This window comes from Heteronotia binoei, chromosome 1 (assembly GCF_032191835.1).
Source record: "Heteronotia binoei isolate CCM8104 ecotype False Entrance Well chromosome 1, APGP_CSIRO_Hbin_v1, whole genome shotgun sequence".
In the NCBI taxonomy this organism is placed as follows: domain Eukaryota; kingdom Metazoa; phylum Chordata; class Lepidosauria; order Squamata; family Gekkonidae; genus Heteronotia; species Heteronotia binoei.
The window spans coordinates 8,784,270-8,800,536 of NC_083223.1; the positions used below are offsets into that span (position 1 = coordinate 8,784,270).

The 16,267-nt window shown below is 49.8% G+C and overlaps 1 protein-coding gene and 1 non-coding gene across 2 annotated transcripts in view; one reads left to right on the plus strand and one right to left on the minus strand.

Moving 5' to 3' along the window:
- AFTPH (aftiphilin) overlaps nt 1–16,267 on the plus strand; it is an 84,434-nt gene that overhangs the window by 7,746 nt on the left and 60,421 nt on the right. The window lies entirely within an intron of this gene.
- TRNAP-UGG (transfer RNA proline (anticodon UGG)) lies at nt 9,990–10,056 on the minus strand. The gene has a single exon. It is a non-coding gene; the product is annotated as a tRNA-Pro (tRNA).

Genomic DNA, 16,267 nt, shown 5'->3' on the forward strand with positions numbered 1-16,267 from the left:
GCCAAGATTGCAGATGACACTAAATTGTCCAGGGTGGTGAGAACCAGAGAGGATTGTGAGAAACTCCAAAGGGATCTGTTGAGGCTGGGTGAGTGGGCGTCAGCGTGGCGGATGAGGTTCAGTGTGGCCAAGTGCAAAGTAATGCACATTGGGGCCAAGAATCCCAGCTACAAATACAAGTTGATGGGGTGTGAACGGACAGAGACTGACCAAGAGAGGGATCTTGGGGTCATGGTAGATAACTCACTGAAAATGTCAAGACAGTGTGCGAATGCAATAAAAAAGGCCAAAGCCATGCTGGGAATTATTAGGAAGGGAATTGAAAACAAATCAGCCAGTATCATAATGCCCCTGTATAAATCGATGGTGCGGTCTCATTTGGAATACTGTGTGCAATTCTGGTCGCCGCACCTCAAAAAGGATATTATAGCATTGGAAAAAATCCAGAAAAGGGCAACTAGAATGATTAAAGTGTTGGAACACTTTCCCTATGAAGAAAGGTTAAAACGCTTGGGGCTCTTTAGCTTGGAGAAACGTCGACTGCGGGGTGACATGATAGAGGTTTACAAGATTATGCATGGGATGGAGAAAGTAGAGAAAGAAGTACTTTTCTCCCTTTCTCACAATACAAGAACTCGTGGGCATTTGATGAAATTGCTGAGCAGTCAGGTTCGAATGGATAAAAGGAGGTACTTCTTCACCCAAAGGGTGATTAACATGTGGAATTCACTGCCACAGGAGGTGTTAGCAGCTGCAAGCATAGCCACCTTCAAGAAGGGGTTAGATAAAAATATGGAGCAGAGGTTATGTCTGGGGCAGTGGTGCTCTGTCTTCTTGGTGCTTGGAGGGGCAGCAGTGGGAGGACTTCTAGTGTCCTGGCCCCACTGATGGACCTCCTGATGGCACTTGGGTTTTTGGCCACTGTGTGACACAGAGTGTTGGACTGGATGGGCCATTGGCCTGATCCAGCATGGCTTCTCTTATGTTCTTATGAAGCTGCCTTATACCGAATCAGACCCTCGGTCCATCAAAGTCAGTATTGTCTACTCAGAGTGGCAGCAGCTCTCCAGGGTCTCGAGCTGAGGTTTTTCACGCCTATTGGCCTGAGCCCTTTTGAGTTGGAGATGCTGGGGATTGAACCTGAGACCCTCTGCTTACCAAGCAGGTACTCTACTGCTGAGCCACCGTCCCTCCTCATTGCATATTGCAGATGCATGGCTTTTCGAGTCACCCAAGGTGTTTTGTTCCCCATGAGTACCCTGTTATTCTCATTAACAAAGTTATTCTTGCATAATAGACCTTGCCCCACCTTTATCATAATACCATGTATTCGTGGGAGGGCTTTGAACACATGCAGCTTCTTTGTTAAGGTTCATTTTCACAGGCACGCTGAGGATCCCTGGAAGGTATACCACAACCGATGCTTTAAACGAAAATACTTGCATCTTAGTAGTTTGCACAGTACTTAGTTTTCCAGTGTAGTACATATTAACTTGTTGGGGGGAAAGTGCTCACAAGTCACAGCCTACTTATGGTGCCCTCGTAGGGTTTTCTGGGCAAGAGATGTTCAGTGGTAGCTTGCCTTTGCCTCCCTCTGTTTCATGACCCTGGGCTTCTTCGGTGCTCTCTCATCCAAATACTAACTAGGGCCGACACTGCCTAGCTTCTGAAATGTGATGAGATTACATAAGAACATAAGGGAAGCCTTGTTGGATCAGGCTGCTGGCCCATCCAGTCCAACACTCTGTGTCACATAAGAACAGAAGAGAAGCCATGTAGGATCAGGCCAATGGCCCATCTAGCCCAACACTCTGTGTCACATAAGAACAGAAGAGAAGCCATGTTGGATCAAACCAATGGCCCATCCAGTCCAACACTCTGTGCCACATAAGAATAGAAGAGAAGCCATATAGGATCAGGCCAATGGCCCATCCAGTCCAGCACTCTGTGTCACATAAGAACAGAAGAGAAGCCATGTTGGATCAGGCCAGTGGCCCATCCAGTCCAACACTCTGTCACATAAGAACAGAAGAGAAGCCATGTTGGATCAGGCCAGTGGCCCATCCAGTCCAACACTCTGTGTCACATAAGAACAGAAGAGAAGCCATGTTGGATCAGGCCAGTGGCCCATCCAGTCCAACACTCTGTGTCACATAAGAACAGAAGAGAAGCCATGTTGGATCAGGCCAGTGGCCCATCCAGTCCAACACTCTGTGCCACATAAGAACATAGAGAAGCCATGTTGGATCAGGCCAATGGCCCGCCCAGTCCAACGCTCTGAGTCATATAAGAACATAAGAGAAGCTATGTTGTATCAGGCCAATGGCCCATCCAGTCCAACACTCTGTGTCACATAAGAAACATAAGAGAAGCCATGTTGGGTCAGGCCAATGGCCCATCCAGTCCGACACTCTGTGTCACACAGTGACCAAAAAAAAAAAACCCAGGTGCCATTAGGAGGTCCATCAGTGGGGCCAGGACACTAGAAGTCCTCGTACTATTGTCCCTCCCAAGCACCAAGAATACAGAGCATCACTGCCCAAGACAGTGGCTGAGAGCCACTGATGGACCTCTGCTCCATATCTTTTTCCAATCCCCTCTTGAAACTGGCTATGCTTGCAGCCGCTGCCACCTCCTGTGGCAGTGAACTGGGCTATCCTGGGCCATCCCGGTCAAGGCACATTTGAACTTACAAAACTAAAAAATGATGTTCAACATGTGTGTGTGGGAGGGGAGAGGAGTTTTGCGGACGGCAAGCTGGTGGATTGAAGGGGCTGACTTGGCTCTTGTATTAAAGCTCTGTCATTTGGCTGCCTGTTCATCCATGCATTCAGGGGATTGCGGCTCTGTTGCGTTTTGGGATACGCTTTTAAAACATTTGCAGGATGGTGAAAATCATGCTAGGGTGGGAAGGGAAGTTAGTTGGCTTCCAGCAGTGCCGTGCAGGTTTTGGAATGGAAATGTTAAAAGGAAGGCAGGAGGAGAGGATTGAGTGGGTTTTGTGCTGCTCCGGGAGAGAGAGGTTGAATAGAAGCATTGCTGACAAATACGGATTTCAGTTCTGGTTAACTTGAAGAGGCTGTATGTGTGTGTGTGTAGTTAGCTTCTAATTCAGCAGTTCTTGGACCCAGACATGGCCGTACCTGCCACAAGGCAAACTAGGCAATTCTCTAAGACCCGCCACAGATTTATACCCCGCCCTTCTCTCTGAATCAGAGTCTCAGAGAGGCTTACAATCTCCTTTATCTCCTTCCCCCACAACAGACACCCTGTGAGGTGGGGGGGGGGGGCTGAGAGGGCTCTCCCAGCAGCTGCCCTTTCAAGGACAACTCTTCCAAGAGCTATGGCTGCCCCAAGGGCCATTCCAGCAGTGGAGTGGAGTGCAAGTGGAGGAGTGGGGAATCAAACCCCGGTTCTCCCAGATAAGAGAGCTGTGGCTGACCCAAGGCCACTCCAGCAGCTGCAAGTGGAGGAGTGGGGATTCAAACCTGGTTCTCCCAGATAAGAGAGCTATGGCTGCCCCAAGGCCATTCCAGTAGCTGCAAGTGGAGGAGTGGGGAATCCAACCCCGGTTCTCCCAGATAAGAGAGCTGTGGCTGACCCAAGGCCATTCCAGCAGCTGCAAGTGGAGGAGTGGGGAATCAAACCCGGTTCTCCCAGATAAGAGAGCTGTGGCTGACCCAAGGCCATCCCAGCAGCTGCAAGTGGAGGAGTGGGGAATCAAACTTGGTTCTCCCAGATAAGAGAGCTGTGGCTGACCCAAGGCCATTCCAGCAGGTGCAAGTGGAGGAGTGGGGAATCAAACCCGGTTCTCCCAGATAAGAGAGCTATGGCTGACCCAAGGCCATTCCAGTAGCTGCAAGTGGAGGAGTGGGGAATCCAACCCTGCTCTCTCAGATAAGAGAGCTATGGCTGACCCAAGGCCATTCCAGCAGGTGCAAGTGGAGGAGTGGGGAATCAAACCCGGTTCTCCCAGATAAGAGAGCTATGGCTGACCCAAGGCCATTCCAGCAGCTGCAAGTGGAGGAGTGGGGAATCCAACCCGGTTCTCTCAGATAAGAGTCCGCGCACTTAACCGCCACACCAAACTGGCTCTCTAGGGTGCCAGCCTTCTGCGGTGCCAAATTGGGCACCCTTCCCGAACCCTGTGACTGGGTGACATTATCAGTGCAGGAGGGCCTTGCCTTGAATGCCAGACAGTCTAGGGCGGGGCTCTTAATTTTAAACTTTTCACAGACCCCCTTAAGCCCTCCCTCCCTTCGTTGCCAGCATCTGCCCCTTGGTTTAGCCTCCTTTTGAAGTGTGAGGCAGGCCCTGTGTTTGTCCCAGGGAGGCCTCCATCCATCCTGTAGTGTCTTCAAAACAACACTGAGAAGACCATGTCAGGTCTGTGTTGAAAGCAACCAAGTAAAATATTAGTAGTGTCTGTACACAGTGTTACTGGAGACTAGCTGATTCTGTGGAGCCACTACTCAAAAGGCCCTGACCCCAAGCGTTAATCCGTCTTCCCTTGGCTGGAAGGAACTTTGTGCTAGAGATAGCAAGAAGCTTCTGTATTGGCTATTCACTTGTGGGCTCAACTGGAGCGGGGAGAGATCTGGGAACACTTTGGGGTAGCTCATTGAGACAGAACAAGGCCAGTCTTACAAACCACTTGATGCTCAGCTGAAAGATGTCGTTGGCTGATAGCCCATAAATGTGCAGTACTGTGCATCTGCGGTGAAGTCTGTTGCGCTGGAAAATAGGGGAGGCCAGTTTGGTTTTGTATCAGAAATGGCTATGATGACTGTATTAATGCCGTACCTTTTGGTGCCGCTCAGCCATTTGTTGGTGCTTGGATTTTTTGGCTCATTCTCTGCCCTGATGAGGTGGGGCTGTAGCTCAGTGGGGAAGCCTCCGCTTGGTGTGTAGAAGGTCCCAGAGAGAGCCGGTTTGGTGTAGTGGTTAAGTGTGCGGACTCTTATCTGGGAGAACCCGGTTTGATTCCCCACTCCTCCACTTGCACCTGCTAGCATGGCCTTGGGTCAGCCGTAGCTCTGGCAGAGGTTGTCCTTGAAAGGGCAGCTGCTGTGAGAGCCCTCTCAGCCCCACCCACCTCACAGGGTGTCTGTTGTGGGGGAGGAAGGTAAAGGAGATTGTGAACCGCTCTGAGACTCTTCGGAGTGGAGGGCGGGATATAAATCCAATATCTTCTTCTTCTTCTTCTTCTTCTTCTTCTTGGTCCCGGCATCTCTGGTTGAAGAGTTCAGGTCACAGGTGATGTGAACGCCTGAGACCCTGGAGAGCTGCTGTCAGTCAGGGTAGATCAGGGGTGGCCAAACTGTGGCTCAGGAGCCGCATGTGACTCTTTCATACATATTGTGTGGCTCTTGAAGCCCCCACCACCCTACTGGCCAGCTTGGAGAAGGCATTTCTCTCTTTAAATCACTTTGCCAAACCACCAAACGTTGGGGGCTTGGAGAATGCATTTAAAGTTGCTTTCTTTCCATCCCTCCCCTTCCTCCCCTCCCCTTCCTCCCTTTTCTTCCTTTCCTCCCTTCCTTTCTCACTTCCTCTTACGTTAAGAAAGTCCCCCCCTCCCCTTAAGTAGACTGTTCTGACTTTGGTGGACCGATGGTCTGATTCAGTAGAAGGCAGCTTCTTGTGTACTTCATGTGATCCAGAAGGCAGCTTCGTAGACTCAAGGAGTTGGAAGGGGCCTCCAGGGCCCGTGTTTGTGTGTACGTGTGTGCTTTGTGTGATCCTGTAGGCAGCTTCATGTGTACTTCATGAGATCCAGAAGCAAGGGGGTCTAGAAGTGGCAGGTGGCTATGTGAGCACCCACCAATGTTCCCTCTAACCTGCAAAGTCCTGTGAGCAAAAATTCTACTTTATGAGCTATGTGCATTAAAGTTGTGAGCTGCTGCATCAATTAGTGTGCTCTGGGGCCGTTTTTTCATGAGCTAAGACAAAAATGTGTGAGCTGGAGGCTAAAAATCTGTGAGCCCCTGCCCCCTTTCTGGAAACCTTAGAGGGTTCTTTTGCATCAGCTCACCTTCTGTCCTGACAAAGGATGTGGGGATCCCCCCCCCCCCCTGTTTCTCAGTTTAGGAACTGCTGCTTGAATCAACAAACTTTTCAGAGTGGCCATTGGCTTTGCATTGGCGGACTTGATTAAACATTAGGATCCTGATAAGTCGATAAAAGGTAAGCAGTGTCTGTCTCCCTCATAGGTGAAATGCCCTGTCCAGCCCTTTCGCTGGATTTCTCTTCGTTTTGGGGTTATCAGCCACCTGGAGGGTAAACGTCCTGCTCCTTTAAGAGAGGCTTAATGGAATGTTATTTACAAGGTGATGTTCTTTACTTCCGTGCCATGAAGAGCTTCACCTACCCATTTCTCACATTATCTAAGCCTCCATTAAAGGGTGCGGGGCTTTTTTTCTCCAGGCAGGTGGCAACCCTACCTGTTCTGTTGCAGCCGCACTGTACTGCGCGGAACACACGAGGCCAACATTTTCCTCTGTAAAGCGGAACGTTAGCCAACCGCATCAGGTAGCCGGAACGAAACCTAATAGCAGGAGTTCAGGTTTCTCTTAGTGGATGGAAGACGGTAGCCTTTATTGGAACGCTGACTGTATATAAGTAGTATAGTGTTTCTGATAAAGCGACCTGTTTCAGTTCAATCCGGTGATGATGATGTAAGTTTGTTCTGGCTAAGAGCAACATGGTGTGTTTCTTTGCGTGCCTGCGCGTATCTCCGTTGTAAGTCTGAATGTTAATGTACTGATAAGAGAAACGTTGGGTTAGGATATTGGTTGTTGAAGGACTCTGGTTAGGACTGTATCTGAATGAGCGTGCGTGCACGTGAAAGCTTATACCTGGAATAAAACGTTTTGGTCTTCAAGGTTGCCGCTGGGTATCTGAATGAGCCCGCGCACGTGAAAGTTTATACCTGGAATAAAACGTTTTGGTCTTCAAGGTTGCCGCTGGGTATCTGAATGAGCCTGCGTGCATGTGAAAGCTTATACCTGGAATAAAACTTTTTGGTCTTCAAGGTTGCCGCTGGGTATCTGAATGAGCCTGCGTGCATGTGAAAGCTTATACCTGGAATAAAACTTTTTGGTCTTCAAGGTTGCCGCTGGGTATCTGAATGAGCCTGCGTGCACGTGAAAGCTTATACCTGGAATAAAACTTTTTGGTCTTCAAGGTTGCTGCCGGGTAACTGAATGAGCGTGTGTGCACGTGAAAGCTTATACCTGGAATAAAACTTTTTGGTCTTCAAGGTTGCCGCTGGGTATCTGAATGAGCCTGCGTGCATGTGAAAGCTTATACCTGGAATAAAACTTTTTGGTCTTCAAGGTTGCCGCCGGGTAACTGAATGAGCGTGTGTGCACGTGAAAGCTTATACCTGGAATAAAACTTTTTGGTCTTCAAGGTTGCCGCTGGGTATCTGAATGAGCGTGCGTGCACGTGAAAGCTTATACCTGGAATAAAACTTTTTGGTCTTCAAGGTTGCCGCCGGGTATCTGAATGAGCATGCGTGCACGTGAAAGCTTATACCTGGAATAAAACTTTTTGGTCTTCAAGGTGCCGCCGGGTATCCGAATGAGCGTGCGTGCACATGAAAGCTTATACCTGGAATAAAACTTTTTGGTCTTCAAGGTGCCGCCGGGTATCCGAATGAGTGTGCGTGCACATGAAAGCTTATACCTGGAATAAAACTTTTTGGTCTTCAAGGTGCCGCCGGGCTCAAATTTCGTTCTGCCGCTTCAGGCCAACATGGCTGCTTTCGGGAATCCGGTTAGGTCCGTTAGCGTGTAAAGTGTAGATACATTTTTTGAGCCCAGAAGGTGATTCGTGCTGACTCTTTGGGTTGAAACATGAAAGGTGTGATTGTAATGGCTGGGAAAACTTCTTGGACGTAGGAAGCTGCCTTTATGCTGAACGAGACCACCAGCCCAGTATTGTCTGTTCAGACAATGGCTCTCCAGGGTCTCAGGCTCTTGCCACACCCTTTAAACTGGAAGTGCCAGGGATTGAACCTGGGACATTCTGTATGCCAAGCAGACAGTCTGCCACTCAGCCACAGCCTCTTATTCCACCAGGCTACTCTTGAGTAGTGATTGTTACTCAGGGCTTTTTTTTTTTTAAGCAGGAATGCACAGGAATGCAGCTTCAGCTGGCTTGGCACCAGAGGGTGTGGCCTAATATGCAAATGAGCTTCTTCCTGGCTTTTTCTGCAAAAAGCCCTGTGTAAAACAATGGTGAGAGCCCCATGGCGCAGAGTGTTAAAGCTGCAATACTGCAGTCCTAAGCTCTGCTCACGTCCTGAGTTGGATCCCGGCGGAAGCTGGGTTCAGGTAGCTGGCTTGAGGTTGACTCAGCCTTCCATCTTCCGAGGTCGACAAAATGAGGACCCAGCTTGCTGGCGGGAAAGCGTAGAGGGCTGGGGAAGGCAATGGCAAACCACCCCGTAAAAAGTCTGCCATGAAAACATTTCGAAAGCAACATTACCCCAGAGTCGGAAATGACTGGGGACCTTTCCTTTCCGTGACCATGGGTATACCAGTGTTCCCTCTGAGCTGAGTTAGCGTGAGCTAGCTCACAGATTTTTAGCCTCCAGCTCACATTTTTGTCTTAACTCAGAAAGGATGACCCCAGAGCACAATAATTTATGCAGTAGGTCACAACTTTTATGCCAGTAGCTCCCAACTTTAATGCCAGTAGCTCACAAAGTAGAATTTTTGCTCACAAGGCTCCACAGCTTAGAGGCAACATTGGTGTATACCTATTTATATACCCCGTGGCGCAGAGTGGTAAAGCTGCAGTACTGCAGTCAGAGCCCTCTGCTCATGACTTGAGTTCAATCCCCGGTGGAAGCTGGTTCAGGTAGCCGGCTTGAGGTTGACTCGGCCTTCCATCCTTCCGAGGTCAGTAAAATGAGTCCCCAGCTTGCTGGCGGGAAAGCGCAGATGACTGGGGCAAACCACCCCGTAAAAAGTCTGCCGTGAAAACGTTGTGATGCGATGTCACCCCAGAGTCAGAAACGACTGGTGCTTGCTCAGGGGGCTACCTTTGCCTTTTTAAAACAATGGTGATGTTAGAGGGTGTGGCCTAATATGGAAATGAGTTCCTCTTGGGCTTTTTCTACAAAACCCCCTTGATTTTACTTATTTTCAAGCACGCTTAAGAACAGGGAGGTTGCGCTGGGAAGTCGGTTGCCCGAGGCGTAATAATATAAGATGGTTTTTTGACCCAACATACCAAGAATCAGATTGTGAGTCGAAGCACAACTGAATAACGGAGCATTCCCCATGTACATTGGGGCTCTTCAGCCGCCCTGTTGTAGCCGTCCGCTTAAAGAAGCCGCTTCTGAAAGTCGGGAATTCGGCGGCACGAGGAAGAGTGGCAGGAAGGGGACGCTGCCTGCTGTTCTGTTCCCAACCCTACCCTTGCGCGGCTGCCTTTTTAGGTAAAGGCCTCGTATTTTCCTCTTGCAAGGAATTTAGCTCTCCGTTCTAAATTATTGATAACTTCATCGTGCCCGGTGCCATCGAGAAATGCTTTGAAAGCGACTTTGCTGCTCACTGCGCCAGAATTTTTTTTCCCTTCTCCCCGTGTTGTTGGCCCATGCTGTGCTGACAAAGTCACCAACCTCGTTGATGTCTTGCACAAGCCACCCTTGTCGTCGTCCTGGGAGATCCTCAGAGCGCTTCCAAGGCGCCGAGTTGCGGAAGCGTTAACGTGAGCACGCTCCGAATGCGCTTATTGAACAGGGTCCCTGTGAGGCAACGAACAACTTTTCGAATCCGCTGAAGTCGTCCGCTGAGCCGAGATTTGCGCTTTCTGATCTGCAGGAGCAAAAGGAAGCTGTCATATGGACATATGAAGCTGCCTTACACTGAATCAGACCCTTGGTCCATCAAGTCAGTATTGTCTACTCAGACTGGCAGTGGCTCTCCAGGGTCTCAAGCTGAGGTTTTTCACACCTATTTGCCTGGACCCTTTTTTGGAGATGCCAGGGATTGAACCTGGGACCTTCTGCTTCCAAAGCAGATGCTCTACCATTGAGCCACCGTCCCTCCCCTGAAATGCGTCCCTCCCCTGTCCCCTGAAATGCGTGGTCCTAGCCAACTCTGCAGAATTGAAAATGCCAGGGAGTTCTTGCTCTCTCTTTGCTTCCTTGCAAATAGTAATGCGGCAGGACTTTTTTTGTAGCAGGAGCTCCTTTGCCTATTAGGCCACCCCCCCCCCCCGATGTCGCCAGTCCTCCTGGAGCTTCCAGTAGGCCCTGTACGAAGAGCCCTGTAAGCTCTTGGAGGATTGGCTACAGGGGTTGAATTCTAGCAGGAGCTCCTTTGCATATTAGGCTACACACCCCTGATGTAGCCAGTCCTCCAGGAGCTTCCAGTAGGCCCTGTCCTCCAGGAGCTTACAGTGGGCCCTGGAAGCTCTTGGAGGATTGGCTACAAGGGTGGAATTCTAGCAGGAGCTCCTTTGCATATTAGGCCACACACTCCTGATGTAGACAGTCAGGGGTGGAAATCTAGCAGGAGCTCCTTTGCCTATTAGGCCACACACCCCTGATGTAGCCAGTCCTCCTGGAGCTTCCAGTAGGCCCTGTGAGAAGAGCCCTGTAAGCTCTTGGAGGATTGGCTACAGGGGTGGAATTCTAGCAGGAGCTCCTTTACCTATTAGGCCACACACCCCTGATGTCGCCAGTCCTTCTGGAGCTTCCAGTAGGCCCTGTACGAAGAGCCCTGTAAGCTCTTGGAGGATTGGCTACAGGGGTGGAATTTTAGCAGGAGCTCCTTTACCTATTAGGCCACACCCCCCCTGATGTAGCCTGTCCTCCAGGAGCTTACAGTGGGCCCTGTACGAAGAACCCCATAAACTCTTGGAAGGCACTGCAGGGTTTTTAAGACCAGAAACGTGTCTAGAGGTGGTTTGCCATTGCTTGTCTCTGCATTAGAACAAAGTAGGAGCCCAGTAGCACCTTTAAGACCAACTGTAGACTTTTGTATGCATGCAGACTTCTTTAAACAGTGAAATGGGGTACAGTGAGCAGAGCAACATTTGACTGAACATTTGATTAGCCTTTATTTCAGGGGCGGCCAACGGTAGCTCTCCAGATGTTTTTTTTTTTTGCCTACAGCTCCCATCAGCCCCAGCCAGCATGGCCAATGGCTGGGGCTGATGGGAGTTGTAGGCAAAAAAACCCCCCTGCAGTGACAGTTGTGCATAATGGGGGGAAGAAAGGTGTGGGAATACGGGGAACTTGGTGGCATTTTGCATTTCTGACTTCTTTTGACAGATCTGTTCAAGCAGGTTCTGTTTGTTGACACAGCTTGAATGTGTCCGCCATTACACTTTGGCACGGAGAAAAGCCTGAATACAATAGCTTGTTTAATCTTTCTGATCCATTCCTGGTAGTTCGAGAAAACAAAGTAACAATTCTCCTTGAACTAGATCAGACCGCGCTGTTCAAGTCAAGCCGAAAAGCAAAAGCAAAATATGTATAATAAGCCAAAGGCACCTGTAATTAGAGCTCGGATAAACCGGAGCTGAAATAAACTCAACTCCCTTTCAAAATCATTTCACGTTTGTCCCTACATATAAAATAAAATATTTTGAAAACAGGCATAAACTATAGCTGTCATCCAGAATAACATTAGAGCTTGCCATCCAAAGTGCCTTGATTTTGGATTTCTTTATTTGATAGAGGTTGGTTAGCAAGAGCGCTTTCAGTGTGATTTCTGAGAGTTGAGTTCTCAGGAGTTAGTATCGTTACCTAGGCCAATGTAGCAAGAAATGCTATTTCTTTCATTTATTCAACAATTTGAGAAACGCTTTGGCAGCATCATCCTGGGAAAAGAAACTGTACCTGGAGTGTCAAACATGCGTCCCAGGAGCTGGATCAGGCCCCCGGAAGGTTCCTATCAGGCCCTTGAGCAACCGGCTGTCATCTGCTTCCTTCTTCCTCTCTCTTGCTTCCTTCTGCATCACAGCTTGCTTTGCCAGGCATGCTCAACTGCACAGGAACTACAGAGCAAAGCCTCTATTTTCTCCATTTGCTGAGGCTCCTCCCTTGAGAAGGAAGGGGGGAGAAATAGCTTGTTTTGCCAGGCTCTCTCAATCACACAGCAGAACTACTGAGCCAAGCCTCTCTTCCTTTTATTGGCTGAGGCTCCTCCCTCTCCTGGTCCCCTGGGGGAAGAAAGGAAAGAGCCAGAGCTTCCTTTGCCCAGTTCCCTGGATCCCATGGGAGAGCTACAAAGAAAGCACCTTTAAGACCAATAAGTGCTAATGTTTTAAGTATGTTTTAAAAAATATTTAATTGTGTTTGTGTCCTTTATAAAGTTTATATCTACCTAATCTTAAATAGGTTCCTGCATGGCCCAGCCCAACTCAACATGGCTCAGCCCAACAAAGTCTCGTTTATGTCAGATTCGGCTCTCATAACAAATGAGTTGGACATCCCTGTTGTAGACGGCTGTCAAAGCACAGTGGTCTTACGGCAGGGATAGCCAAACGCGGCTCTTTCACGCACATTGTGCGGCTCTCAAAGCCCCCACCGCCCCATCAGTTGGCTTGAAGAAGGCATTTCTCTCTTTTAAATCACTTCTCCAAGCCGGCTGGAAGGAAGTTAAAGTTGCTTTCTTTCCACCTATCCCTCCCCCCCATCTATTCGATTTCCTTCCCTCCTCCCTTCCTCTGTTGTGGCTCTCAGACATCTGACATTCGTGTCTTACAGCTCTCAAACATTCTCAAGTTCATTCGTTGTAGCTCTTACAAAGCGGGGGAAGTGAGGGCCTTGAGAGACCTCGCCCACTTCCGCAAGGCCTGCAAAACCACACTCTTCTGGTTAGCCTTTAACCGATCTAGAGTTACCGTCATGGTGGGAGAAAATGTAGGAATACTGAAGCCATCAGAAGCGATACAACTGCATACGATTGTTTCAATGATTGAATTTTAAATTGTGTTAATGTTATGCAATTTTTAAATGGATTGTTTTCATTTCATTGTCGTGAGCCGCCCTGAGGGGAGGGCGGGATATAAATCAAATCAAATCGATAAAAATAAATAAGTTATGTTAAGCAAGTTTGGCCGGCCCTGGCTTATGGCGACCCCTGGTGGGGTTTTCAAGTCAAGAGATATTCAGAGATGGTTTGCCATTGCCTGCCTCTGCGTAGCAACCCTGGGTGGACACTAACCATCCAGACACTAATCAGGAGGAGGAAGATGATGATGATTGGGGGAGGGACGGTGGCTCAGTGGTAGAGCACCTGCTTGGTAAGCGGAAGGTCCCAGGTTCAATCCCCGGCATCTCCAACTCAAAAGGGTCCAGGCAAGGAGGCGTGAAAAACCTCAGCTTGAGACCCTGGAGAGCCGCTGCCAGTCTGAGTAGACAATACTGACTTTGATGGACCCAGGGTCTGATTCAGTATAAGGCAGCTTCATATGTTCATGTGTTCATGATTGGATTTATATCCCACCCTATACTCTGAATCTCAGAGCAGTCACAATCTCCTTTATCTCCTTCCCCCACAACAGACTCCCTGTGAGGTGGATGGGACTGAGAGGGCTCTCAGTGGGAGTGGGGAATCAAACCCGGTTCTCCCAGATAAGAGAGCTCTGGCTGACCCAAGGCCATTCCAGCAGCTGCAAATGGAGGAGTGGGGAATCAAACCCGGTTCTCCCAGATAAGAGAGCTCTGGCTGACCCAAGGCCATTCCAGCAGCTGCAAATGGAGGAGTGGGGAATCAAACCCGGTTCTCCCAGATAAGAGAACTCTGGCTGACCCAAGGCCATTCCAGAAGGTGCAAGTGGAGGAGTGGGGAATCAAACCCGGTTCTCCCAGATAAGAGAGCTATGGCTGACCCAAGGCCATTCCAGCAGCTGCAAATGGAGGAGTGGGGAATCAAACCCGGTTCTCCCAGATAAGAGAACTCTGGCTGACCCAAGGCCATTCCAGCAGGTGCAAGTGGAGGAGTGGGGAATCAAACCCGGTTCTCCCAGATAAGAGAGCTCTGGCTGACCCAAGACCATTCCAGCAGGTGCAAGTGGAGGAGTGGGGAATCAAACCCGGTTCTCCCAGATAAGAGAGCTATGGCTGACCCAAGGCCATTCCAGCAGCTGCAAGCGGAGGAGTGGGGAATCAAACCCGGTTCTCCCAGATAAGAGAGCTATGGCTGACCCAAGGCCATTCCAGCAGGTGCAAGTGGAGGAGTGGGGAATCAAACCCGGTTCTCCCAGATAAGAGAGCTATGGCTGACCCAAGGCCATTCCAGCAGCTGCAAGCGGAGGAGTGGGGAATCAAACCTGGTTCTCCCAGATATCAGAGCTATGGCTGACCCAAGGCCATTCCAGCAGGTGCAAGTGGAGGAGTGGGGAATCAAACCCGGTTCTACCAGATAAGAGAGCTCTGGCTGACCCAAGGCCATTCCAGCAGCTGCAAATGGAGGAGTGGGGAATCAAACCCGGTTCTCCCAGATAAGAGAGCTATGGCTGACCCAAGGCCATGCTAGCAGGTGCAAGTGGAGGAGTGGGGAATCAAACCGGGTTCTCCCAGATAAGAGAGCTCTGGCTGACCCAAGGCCATTCCAGCAGCTGCAAATGGAGGAGTGGGGAATCAAACCCGGTTCTACCAGATAAGAGAGCTCTGGCTGACCCAAGGCCATTCCAGCAGCTGCAAATGGAGGAGTGGAGAATCAAACCCGGTTCTACCAGATAAAGAGCTCTGGCTGACCCAAGGCCATTCCAGCAGCTGCAAATGGAGGAGTGGGGAATCAAACCCGGTTCTCCCAGATAAGAGCTATGGCTGACCCAAGGCCATTCCAGCAGCTGCAAGCGGAGGAGTGGGGAATCAAACCTGGTTCTCCCAGATATCAGAGCTATGGCTGACCCAAGGCCATTCCAGCAGGTGCAAGTGGAGGAGTGGGGAATCAAACCCGGTTCTACCAGATAAGAGAGCTCTGGCTGACCCAAGGCCATTCCAGCAGCTGCAAATGGAGGAGTGGGGAATCAAACCCGGTTCTCCCAGATAAGAGAGCTATGACTGACCCAAGGCCATTCCAGCAGGTGCAAGTGGAGGAGTGGGGAATCAAACCCGGTTCTACCAGATAAGAGAGCTCTGGCTGACCCAAGGCCATTCCAGCAGCTGCAAGTGGAGGAGTGGGGAATCAAACCCGGTTCTCCCAGATAAGAGAGCTCTGGCTGACCCAAGGCCATTCCAGCAGCTGCAAATGGAGGAGTGGGGAATCAAACCCGGTTCTACCAGATAAGAGAGCTATGGCTGACCCAAAGCCATTGCAGCAGCTGCAAGTGGAGGAGTGGGGAATCAAACCCGGTTCTCCCAGATAAGAGAGCTCTGGCTGACCCAAGGCCATTCCAGCAGCTGCAAGTGGAGGAGTGGGGAATCAAACCTGGTTCTCCCAGATAAGAGAGCTACAGCTGACCCACCACACCAAACTGACTGCTTAGTTTGAAGGGTTCTTGGGCATTGGTAGGACCCCAGCCTGGCATGCTGGACCTCAGGGAGTATTTTAGCATGAGATTGCCCTGTTCCGTCTAGTTTATCCTCACAACAACCCTGCAAGGTAGTTTATGCTGAGTGTGGGACTACCCCAAGGTCATCCAGCAAGCCTTCCATGGCAGAGCAGGGAATCAAACTTGGGCCATCCTGGTCAGGGCACCCCCAGCCTGAGCATGCTGAAATCAGGGGAGTATATTTGCATGCGATTGCCCTGTTCGTCTAGCTTCTAACATCTGAAGTCACATTTTGTTTTGAAGTTTCTGTTTCTGTGCGGTGCTAACTGAATATGTTTTAGCTGGCTTGATGTAGGAGTTAGACTATGATCTTGGAGAACCAGGTTTGATTCCCTGCTCTGCCATGGAAGGCTTGCTGGATGACCTTGGGGTAGTCCCACACTCAGCCTAATCTACCTTGCAGGGTTGTTGTGAGGATAAAATGGAGGAAAGGAGAATTATGTAAATCATCCAGGGTCCCAGAGAGGTGGGGTATAAATGCAATAAATAGAGAACCAGTTTGGTGTAGTGGTTAAGTGTGTGGACACTTATCTGGGAGAATCGGTTTTGATTCCCCACTCCTCCACTTGCAGCTGCTGGAATGGCCTTGGGTCAGCCATAGCTCTCGTAAGAGTTGTCCTTGAAATGGCAGCTACTGTAAGAGCTCTCTCAGCCCCACCTGCCTCACAGGGTGTCTGTTGTGGTGCTGGTGCTGGGAAGGTAAAGGAGATTGTGACTGCTCTGAGATTCAGAGTATAGG